We start from the raw sequence: 11,723 nt of genomic DNA, 5'->3' as shown, positions 1-11,723 counted from the left end.
ACCTTGGAAAGAAAGTAGAGCAAAGAAAAGGGGGCAGAAACCAGCATTAATAGAAATGTTTGCAATTAACTGCAGTTGTTAATAACATCATCCAGTACTTATCTGTTGCTTTCAATCTTCAAAGCGTTTAACAGACGTTAAACTAATTAAAACAGTTCTGGGTTTGGAATGAAACTATGCCTGCTGTGTTTGCAATCCAATGGCTCGCCAGAAGAAAAGGAGACCCAGGAGCCTGGGAGCCAGAGGGACTTTGAATCAGGCAGCCTCACTCCTCCAGTGAATCTGGGGACCTGCTCTAAGTCATGGAGAAGGGACTCACGCCAAGTGGAATTGAAGTGGCGTTGCCCCACAAAAGGTGAAACACTCTTCTGGGATTTCTTGATATGTTAATTAATTCAGCAAATATATATTGATCCCTTTACAACACAGCAAATGCTGTATGAGATAGTCTGTAGCCAGAATAGTTTTCTCTTCAGTGCTGCAGGAACATATGCCCTCAATGAGAAAATGGGGAAACTGAGGGCCAAAAGGAGGTGGATTTTTACAAGGATGGTCCATGGAATGGCCAGACAGTATTGGCATCTCTATGTGCAGGCAACTGTTCTGGCCTTTCCACCCCTCCCAGCCTTCCCTTGGAGTACTCCCTGGGGGAAGTTCAACAAGTCAGCCAAATGTTCCAGATGTACACTGCTGCAACTGCAGCATCTTCAACAGCTGCACCAATCGGAAACTGGTTCAGAGAAAAAAAAAAAGACAACTATCATAACAATAGACCCTGAAATGAAGGATGGAATGAATTACTTAAGTCAAAAGCCATCATTGACAGTCATTGACAGGAATTACTAGTCTCAGATTTTAGAGAGCTAAATGACCATAGCCAAATAAATACATTGGAGGGTACTTTCAAGAGTTGGTGGAAAATGGAATTAAAAGATGTTTATTTTCGTGCAAAAAAAAAAACTTTTGAAATCCATAAATAATTTTTTTCATGGTATACACTTTCCATGAACATTTTGAAGACTCCTTGTATGCATGGATTTCAGAATTCTTTTGCACCAAACTAAACTTATCTTTTAATTCCACAAACTTTTTTTGAAGTACGCTCATAGGTTCCATAGCCAGTATGCATTCTCATTCTGGTGTTTTTGACAAGTGAATAATTACCAATTTTATTGACTTGAAGCAGGCATTTTGAGTGCCATCAAGGAAACACATGAGGACCAGGAGCACTCATGGGTAGGCCTAAGACCTAGGCTCATGGTAGAAAGGAAAAACAGAAGGAAATAGAAAAGAAGATGAAAAGAGAAACAAAACAAAATCAAAAGTATGTGGTGGAGAAGTCAGCCCAAAGAGCAATAAGGCCACCAGCCTTTAATATATTATTCACAGACAATTTTTCTTCCATATTCTTTGTGGACGGTTTCCATATTTCAAAAACATCTCTTTTTAACTTCTACCCATGAAGTACAAAGTTTGCAAAGTATATCATCATCATATAGACAAGAGGGGTGGGGGAACATTTAACAACTGCTCTCAAGTCCTGCTTGTCCAAACCAGGAATTCTAGATACTAGGAAAACTGCCAGGCTGATTTACCTTAATTATCACAGCTCAGAATTATTGGGGAGAATGCTAGACCAGGAGTCATGAGACTTCATCTTGCCCACTAGTTTGCTAGGTCACTCTGAGCAAGCCACTGCTTTTTCTTAGCCTTTTCTCCAACAGTAAAATGAGGAATTTGAACTTTTAACAGCTATTTCATTGTGTTTTATCTGTGTTATCACTGGCTGTGTTGATTTTGTTGCACACATAGTTTAAAGAGGCTGACCCTTCTTCCTCTAAAATGAAAAGGGAATAAAATGCCAGCCCTCTCCTGGTGGTGGTCATGATGCTCAGGGGCCATACTGGCCTCAACTCAGCATGCTCTACCAGGCTTTAACAACTTGACTGAGACCCTGGATTGCACCATGGTCCTCAGAAGCCCCAGGAGTTGCATTGGACCTGAGGCTTCACTTTGGTTCCCCTGAGGAAGAACATATGCTTTTATATGCAATAGAAATGTTGGAATGGGGCAATCCAGTGAGGAATGGATGTGGTTATATTTTGAAGTGTTTTGAAGTGTTCCTTCAGTTTGTTTCTATGCTTCCATAAGTACCCTGTACCCTACAGCTCAGGCTTCAAAATGGCAGCCTGAAGTTCAGCCATATCCAGCTAATAGATACGGTATGTTTGGTCTACTATTGGCTAAAATTTTGGCTTTTAAAAAAAATCAGTTTCCAGCATTTAGAAGTCTGGAGATTTCACATTTTAAAAAAATCAAAATTTCCTGCATTTTTTATTTCAGAAAACATCAGAATACCTGTTAACATTGGATTCACAGCCCCATGTGGCTACCTTCAGTTAGAACTTCCCCCTTGAGACAAGCATGAGCAATGGAATTCCACACTGCCATCTCTAGCTCTTTCCTCTAGTCTCCAGTATTGTCCTTGTCACTCATTTACTTTACCTGTCTAACTCCATGTATTACAGGAGACAAGATATCAGCTCCTTAGCATAACCCATAAGCTGCATCTCCAACATTACCTTCTACCCTCCTACATGATAGCCACGCTCCCACACTATTAAATCCACTGATCCTTCTCATACCCCCATGCCTTTACACAGGCTGATTTCTTTGCCAGGTCTGCCCCTGCCTCTGAAACCTGATAAGTTCTTCAAGAATCAACTCACACGTTCTCTCTGATATAGTCACACAACCCACTGCAAACAGATTTTCTTTAATGCTTTCAGTGCACCCTGAGCATTCTTCAATGATATCACTTACTATTTTTGAGTGTTTCACACAGCTTTCTCACCACTTAACTGTGAGCTCTTTGATGGTAAGAACTATGCCCGTTCCATTTTGGTATACCCAGCACTTAGCATAGCGCCTACCACATTGTAGGCACCAGTATTGTTTGTCAAATGAAGAGGACATGAAGTTGGCCACAGTAAGCTAGACTATCTAGAATTCCTAAAAGGGAAATGGACCAAGGGATGATTTTCAGTACAGTTAAGAAGCACTACCCTGGGACCAGTGTCTGGACATACCGCTTGCTGTGTCTGCATTCCATATTGGAATGTGGATTCTAGTCCATCTGTTCTGTTCCACTTCCTACCCAGCTCCCTGCTAATGCACCAGGGAAAACAGCAGATGATGGCCCAAGTACATGGGACCCTAATACATATGTGGGAGACCCAGGTGGAATTCCAGACTCCCGTTTTAGGCATATTGCTGTCACTTGAGAAGTGAACCAGCAGATGGAGGATCTCTCTCTCTCTCTTTCTCTCTCTCTCTCTCTCTCTCTCTCTCTCTCATTCTGCCTTTCAAATAAATAAATTAAAAGCTCTTTAAAAAAAAGTACTACCTGAGTACATAGCTAAATAACACATGTTAAGATACAAAGAAAATAGAACCAAATGACATTTGTGTGATTAACCTCTTATTTGTGCTACTGTGACAGTTGCAGATAATCTAGAAAAATTTTTAAAAAATCACAAATTCAAACATCATTGCTTTGTAGTATCTCACTGCCCTTTCTCTTCCCTCAAGCTTCTCTCCCTACTTTTGTTTGTCGGGGCCTAATATCAAAATAATACTGGTTGACTACCCCTGAATAATAAATATGCAAAACAAGTTGTCCATCTCTGAATCCCCACCAACTGAGTGGAATATGCTAAGAAATTAAGTAGGATGGAGCCAGTGTTGCCACACAGTAGCTTAACCCACGACCTGCAATGTTATCTGAAATGAGCACCAGTTTGAGTTCCAGCACCTCTACTTCTGATCCAGCTCCCTGGTAATGTGCCTGGGAAAGCAGTGAAGATGGCCCAAGTGCTTGGGCCCCTGCCACCCATATGGAAGATCCGGATGGAGTTCCAGGGTCCTGGCTTCAGCCTGTCCCAGCCTCAGCTGTTGTCACCATTGGAAATGAAGCAATAGATGCAAGATCTCTCTCTCCTCCTCTTTCTCTCTCTGTAACTCTGCCTTTCAAATAAATAAATAAATAAATAAATAAATCTTTAAAAAAAAAAAACTTGGGTAGGGACTGATTTTAAGTACATCTTAGCTCTCGTTAATGCACAGAACAAATAATTGACGTAGAGATCAGAGAGGTGAATCTCTGACCCATGTAGTATTAAAGCAGATACTTGGGAAGAACATAAACTACAGACTTAGATCCTGGTTTGAATCCCAAGTTGTTCCTTCACCAGCTGTGACTTAGGAAGAGTGATTTTCTTGATTTTACTCATCATATAGAATCTGAGTTTTCTCATCTGTAAAATGGAGATGGCAATTATATAGTTTGTAAAATAACTGTACTCAAACAGGATGTATAAAAAAGGGAAAACTTTCCTTCTGTCCTGTGAGAGTTCAACAATGGAGTCTATGAAACAAACCAACAGGTGGCAGATTAACAGGAGAAAAAGATCCTCAGATTTGTTGTATGCTTGGTGACATCACATCCAAGGAAAGGGAATACTCCAAAACCCAGTGAGGTCTAGAAGCTTATGTATCTTCATAGGAAGATGGGGAGGGGAGATGTAGGCAACTGGATTATTTTGGGCAAAAATGAATGGGCCCTCAGAGGAATAGGTGACAGACAGTGACAAAGCTAATCTGGGTGTGGTGTGAGCCTCCACTCTCCTATCCTGTGATATGAGTTTAATCTTCCCTGGTTGATGAGATTCCTAATTGTGTTCCTTTTGGAGGATTTCTATTTACCCAGATAAGGGAAGTTCAGAGAAAGCTGCTGCCTGAATTTGCTCTTCCCCAAATACCCTCAGCTTGAAGTCCAAAGCAGCATATTTTGAGGTGACAACTCCTGGAGTTCTTCAGACGCTATAAGTCAAAATGTCTTGCACATAATAAATGCACAGTGAATATTATCTCCACTATGAAGACTTCCATCAAAAGGCTATAAGAGAACAAACATGCAGAACTACTCAAGAATGTGGCAGAAACATAGAAAGGCTCTTATATACTTTACCTTCATCAAATACTGGCCCCCTTTATGTCATTCTTAAATCAAGATAGGACCTATATATGTTCTCAGTCCTTCCCTTGACTGGTTGGCTCATATATCCAACTTCTCCATTTTCACTTGAATGTTGAGTAGATGCCTCAAACTCAACATAATCAAAAGCAACCCCAAATGTATACATCTTTGTTCTTCTGCACCTCAGCAAATGACAACTCCATCCTCCTATTGCTCAGGGCAAAAACTTTCAGGTGATCTTGGAAAGAAATTCCTTGAGCACCCCACACCCAATCTGTTAGCAAACACTGTCAGATCTGCATTTAAAGATATCTGGGGGTAGTCTTTTCCCTAGCAGTTAAGATGCCACTTGACATGCCTGCATCCCATTTGTAGTACCTGGATTCCAGTTCCAACTCTGACTCCCGATTCCAGCTTCCTGCTTATGTTTTTGGAAGGCAGCAGGTGATGGCTCAAGTAATTGTGTCCCTGCCATCAACTGAGAGGCTCAGATAAAGCTCCCAGCTATTACAGGCACTTGGGAGAGTAAACCAGAGAATGGAAGTGCGCTCTCTCTCTCTCTCTAAAATAAAATAAATAAGTAAATATTTTTTTTAAAAAAAAACTAGATTCAGAACTTGACCGTTTCTCACCACCTCCCTATTATCACTCTGGTCCAAGCCCCTTGCCCTCTCACCTGGATAACTACTAGACCACCACACACTTCTGCCAGGTCTCTCAGTCTTTGTCCTTGCCATTTGTCTGTTTCCTATCCTGCAGTCAGAGACATTCTGTTGAAATGTTGTTAGAACCTGTTATTCCTCTGTTCCAAGTCCTCCAGTGGCTATCTGTCACTCTGGGAGCCCTAGCCTTAGCCTACAAGGTCTTGCATGACCTGACTGCCAGCCACTTCCCAGGGCTCCTCTCCTATCACTACTTTCCTCTTTGCTCACTCTGCTCCAGACATGCTTGGATCTCAGCTGTTCCTTGGACCTGCAAAGCATGCTCCTGTCTAAGGGTCTTTTTACTTGCATGTCATTCTGTCTGAAATGCTATGCCTCCTTACTTCTTCTAAACTTCTTTCTTCTTAATTGTTACCTCATCAGAGAACCTTTCCTTGACCAATTTCCCATCACTTTCTTTCCCCTTATTTTGTTGACTTTTTCTTCTTAGCACCTAGCACAGTCTGACATGTTATATATTTCTTTGTTGATTGTGCAACTGCCCTGAAGCCACAACCAGAATATCATTGCCGTGAGAACAGATATTTTTGTCTGCTTTGTTCGCTGTTTTATTTAAAGGCCCAAGAATAGTACTTGGCACCAAAAAGAAGGCTTTCAGTAATGTTTGTTGATGGAATGAATGAATTCCTCTGCTAGTAGGAGGAGAGAGGCAGGAGAACTGCTCCAATGTGTCACCAGACAGGCGAGGGCTTTTCTCCCTCTCCTTTTGAATGAGGCAACTCCCCCAGAGAAGGATGCTCAGGATCACACAGCCGACTAGAGATCAGAGAAGGAAGGGAAACACTGGTTGAACATTTATCTCCTGGGTGCCAGCCTTCCATGCTAATATCTTCATGAGTTTAGCTTCAGCCACGTTTCACCATTGAGGAGATTCAGAGAGACTAAATGACTGGCTCAAATTCACACAACAACTAAAGTAGTTGAGTCTGAACTTGAATCCAGGTTTGAATGGTTCAAAAATGTCATGCTCTGTTCTCAGATTTACCTCTCAGCTGCTAATAGATCCAAAATTCAGCTTCAGAGGCGGTGAGATTCCTGGAGTGGCAAGAATGCTAAAAAAGCTGGAAGTCAGGGTTTCTTCTCCTTCCTGCCTGGGAGCTGCCACCACCACCTTTTTGCCCCAACTCCCAGGCCACTGTTAATGCTGTGGTTAGATGAATGTGCTTAATTCTGGGTCCTATCAGCTCATTCTCTTGCACAGGATTCCTGAATAATTTCCCATTGGCTATAGATAGAACAGTAGTCTAACTCCTTAGCCTGATGCCCAAGGTCCTCCCATCTAGTTCATGGCTATGCTGCTGCTAGGCCTCCACAAACCCCTGCCTCTGAATAACTGCACTGCTCATTGTCCAGGAGTCAACACATATATTCCTGCCTCTTTGCTGACATCACTCCCTTTCTTCTTTTTATTTTCCTTTCCCTTCCTCTTTGCCTATTTGAAATTGGCACATTCAAGGCCTAGTGCAAGTCCCTCCTCCCCTCGCCCCCCTCTGATGCCACACCGACCCTGCCTGCACACAGTGCAGTCCACCAGGACATCTTGCCTGTACAACTCATCTGACACTCAGAGCGTGTCACTCACACTCGCTAATTCCATCCTGCGTGAAGCTCTCATTTCCCTAGCTTATAGCCAATGCACCCCGAAGGACAAGACCCTGTCTGTCTTAGCCTCCACAGGGTCTACCTCAAGCGGATGCTTACCAAATCCTTGTTAATGGATTAAAGACTGTAGAGATGAATTTTAAGCAGGGGTTTGAAGGCAGAGGTTTGACAGAGAGAAGACAGCTGCTCGAGGTGGAAAGCAAAGTAAAATAAAATGTTGAGCACATTTATATAGCAAGGCTGCCAGGAGTATGCAAAAAAAAAATTTCAAAACACACATTGAAGGAAGGGGGAAGAACAGCAAATCTGTTACTTGCTATAGGAAATAACTATAGCCATGACTGGCATAGAAATGTTTGCAGAAATCCATGAAGCGGTGATAAAGAGAAATTCTTCTTGATGAAAGGGAGCAAGATGGCACAACATTAGCATGGAATATTCATTTTTGCAATAAGGTCTTTGGCTACTCACGGGTGGCTGAGCATATGGGAAGGCTCTCACTCCATGAGAGGCACTTTTCATTCAACAATAGAAGACTTGGCTGCTGGAAGAAAGTCTTTTACATCTGTGTCCTCTGCAATTATGTGTGAGTCCCTCTACTCAGGCCACTGAGTGGCCTGGAAACACATACCACATATTCCATGTGTGTATCACATAGCGAGATCATAGATTTCAGTTTGGGAAGAGTAGGGCTTTAAGAAAAATCGTTGGCAGTGTTTTTGCAGATTCTCGCATCCTCCAAACAACTTAGTGTGATGGATATGGTGGTCACTTGACCTCATTTACAGAAGCAAGTGAAGCTCAGAGAGGTAGAATGACTTATCCAAGATCACACAGAAAATATCGCTGACTCTTAATTTGGGTGTTTTTTTTCCTGATAGAACTGTCGCATTTATCCATCATACTTTTGTTTACTTAGTTGATCTGGCTAAAGAGCTTCATGACCATGCCCACAATCTGCATTTCTTAATCATGAGAATTAGGAAACAGACCTCAAGGATCTGAGCCCTGCGAAGTCAGGCACTCTTCAGAATGTGATTTTGGTTCTATAATAAGCAACCTATGATAGGGTTTGGAAGAATGTGGAGTTATAATGGCTTTCCCCACATCACCCCAGCCCCTCCCAACTAGATTACCTTGAGGGAGTACTGTTGACTTTGGTTGTTTAAAGCATCATGGCCATTTAGCAGGCATTCACAGAGTATCTGCTATGTGTCAGACATAGCTCAAAGTGGTGGGTATACACTAGAGGGCAAAAATGAAGGATTAATGCAATGTATAATTAGAACAGATATTTTTGAAAAACAAATAACTCTGTTCTCACAAATTCCACATAACAACACAGTGCCTTTAAATGGCCTTGTCTCTCCTCCTACGACACCTCTGAGTTGGACCAGACACAGACACATTCCGATGTCCTTAAAGTTTTAGGGTCTCAAAACATTGACCAAAAGATACAGCTTGGGCCAGTTCAAAGACTTTCCTTAAAATAATTCTGAAAACAAACAGCCCTGGGCTAAGAAATGCTAGGTAAACAGCCTATTGTTAGAATTTAAGTAACCTTCTTATCTGCTTAGCACTTGCTGAGTAAAAGCCCAGGAAAGGATTCTACAAAGTACCTGTGGCTTCTGGAAGAATGGAAATCATGAAAGCCTAGGTCTAAGGTGAGCAGTCAATGCCTAAAGACAAGCTCTCAGGTGAACTGAAGATTAAGGACATCAGTGTCTCATATTTTTACACATGTGTACACACATATTTTCATTATATACATGTGTGTGCTTGTATGTATAATAGAATTAGGATGAGTAAGAGGAGATATGGCAGGATTGTTAAAATGTGAACCATTATACAAACGCTAAGATACCAGCTACCTTGAGTACCTACTATGTGTCAGGCATTGTGCTGAACAAAAAAAATTACATTATGTTTATCTCATTTGATCTTCAGGAACAACCTTGCAAGGTACAGTTTTTTTTTTCTGCATGTTAGAATAAAAAATAAGCCTAGAGAAAAGTGAAGTGATGTTTCTGACATAGTAAATTGTAGTATGGAGATTCAAATCCAGACCTAGCCTGATGTAAAAGGCCACCTTCTTTCCATCATACCATGATGAACTATTTACTTTCCACACTTAGAAAGCCAAGGAATAGGGAGTTTTCTGTTACTTGAAGCTGGAATCTATTCAGTATTTGATATGGATACCCCTTCCTTATCCCAATATGATCTTAGAGTCTAGTGGGAAGATAAGATACTGTAACTAAGACAAATTCGATCTTAAAAATCCTGAAACTAAATAAAAGAATTCTAGCAGAAGGCCGGCGCCACGGCTCACTAGGCTAATCCTCCGCCTTGAGGCACCGGCACACCGGGTTCTAGTCCCGGTCGGGGCGCCGGATTCTATCCCGGTTGCCCCTCTTCCAGGCCAGCTCTCTGCTGTGGCCTGGGAGTGCAGTGGAGGATGGCCCAAGTGCTTGGGTCCTGCCCCCCATGGGAGACCAGGAGAAGCACCTGGCTCCTGCCATCGGATCAGCGTGGTGCGCCGGCCGCAGCGCACCGGCCGCGGCTGCCATTGGAGGGTGAACCAACGGAAAAGGAAGACCTTTCTCTCTGTCTCTCTCTCTCACTGTCCACTCTGCTTGTCAAAAAAAAAAAAAAAAAAGAATTCTAGCAGAAGAAAATGCAGACCCAGTAGATTACATGAGGTAGAGTAAAGAGAAATGATGGGGTGCCTAGTGGTAGAAGGGATCTGCTACCACCAAAGAACAGCCTCAGTAGTAGTTTTGCAGTGGACCTAGTATTGAATCTTTCATTTGTCCACTCATTACTTCATTAATTTATCCATCCACTTTTCAAAGTGTTTTTGAGCTCTGGGAATAGGCACTCGTAGTTCATACAACTTCCATGAACTGTGTGAACAAATGAATAAACACCCAGGAGGCGAAATTCAGAGTACCATAGACTTACAGCAGTCTTGACTGTCATCTTATTTTTTTTCACACAAGTTCAGTTTGATCATTTTAGGGACTTTGTTTTTCCTGTGGACTCTATGTTCAATTAACGCTGGGAATAGAGGCTTTGCTTGACTGAAATGTGCCTTACAGCAAAAGCCACTATAGAGTAAACTTCCACAAACTAACTCCTTTGCAAAGAGACTGGAAGCTAAGCTTTACCTAGCAACAGAAAACAGAATCCAAAGAAGCAGGAGTTCATACTTTAGAGAAAGAATCTGCCCTTATGAATGTGCCAAATTGCTTGGGAAAGGAGACAACCGCTGAGAGGAAGGAGCTGGCACCCCAGAGAAGTTACATGATCAGGGTGACACTAGTACTCACTAGAACTTGGACCCTTGAGTTCAAAGGCCTTGGCCCCGGAAAACCAGGTGTAGCACCTCAAGTTTAGCAGAGTTCCACTGTAGCCCCCAAAGTTCACTCTCATGCTCAGTTTCTGTTGCTCATTCAAGAGGTCAGAACTGGAAGGCCCTTTGGAGACCACTTAGTCAAACATAACCAAAGCACAGAAAGCCTAAGAACCTTACCTTTAAGTTAATGGACGAGCAAAAGTACAACAAATGCTTATCTATGGATAAGAGCCATCTGTGTTATTCTCAGTTTTCTGCAACTTGTGAAACTGTTAAATACCTCAATGCCAAAGAAAGACACAGATAACCCAGAAGAGTGCACACATCAGAACATCCAGTAATCTCTTTTACCATTCAGTCTTTCATAATTTGCCTTGACGCTTAGAAAGAGCTATTGCATTCAGACTGCTTTAAGGTCAGGAGTCCCCATAACCCTTGGGGCCCAGATTAGGGAGACACTCCAGGGGTTGGACTAAGAAAACTGCTGGAAGTGTAATTTGACACCTAAAAGAGAATTAGCAATGCCCGTGATGGATTAAAGGAACCCAGGGTGGCTTTTCCAAAGCCTCAGGAGCAAGGAAATCTGACAAGTGTAGAGATCCACCCCTAAGACTGAAAGCAGCTGGTGATGGCTTGAGAAGGTTTGTGTAAAGGAAAACACATGTCTCCCTTTGCTACTCTATCTTGCAGAGCTGGGCTCAGGACATCTGGTTGAAATACAACACCTTGATTCTTGCCTGGCAACAAAGTACAAGTAAATACAATCCCCATGAGCAGGCTCACTGGGAAATTTCAGGAACACATTAGGAAGGACTGTGAATTCCAATTTTTCCAGCACTTCATGTATTGTGTAACTGATTTTCTATTAAGTGCCTGTACACCTTTGAGTTTTATGTATGTCTGAAAATCAGTAGAAATCCAAACCCTAAAAGCACACTGGAGTCTTTCCATTGATGGTTTTTCTCTACTCTTCCGCCGCATTTGACAGCTTCTTCTCATTGAC

The sequence above is a fragment of the Oryctolagus cuniculus genome, chromosome X, assembly GCF_051225735.1.
Source record: "Oryctolagus cuniculus isolate XC-2025 breed Fujian yellow rabbit chromosome X, ASM5122573v1, whole genome shotgun sequence".
NCBI classification, from domain to species: domain Eukaryota; kingdom Metazoa; phylum Chordata; class Mammalia; order Lagomorpha; family Leporidae; genus Oryctolagus; species Oryctolagus cuniculus.
This window is presented reverse-complemented; position numbering follows the sequence as displayed.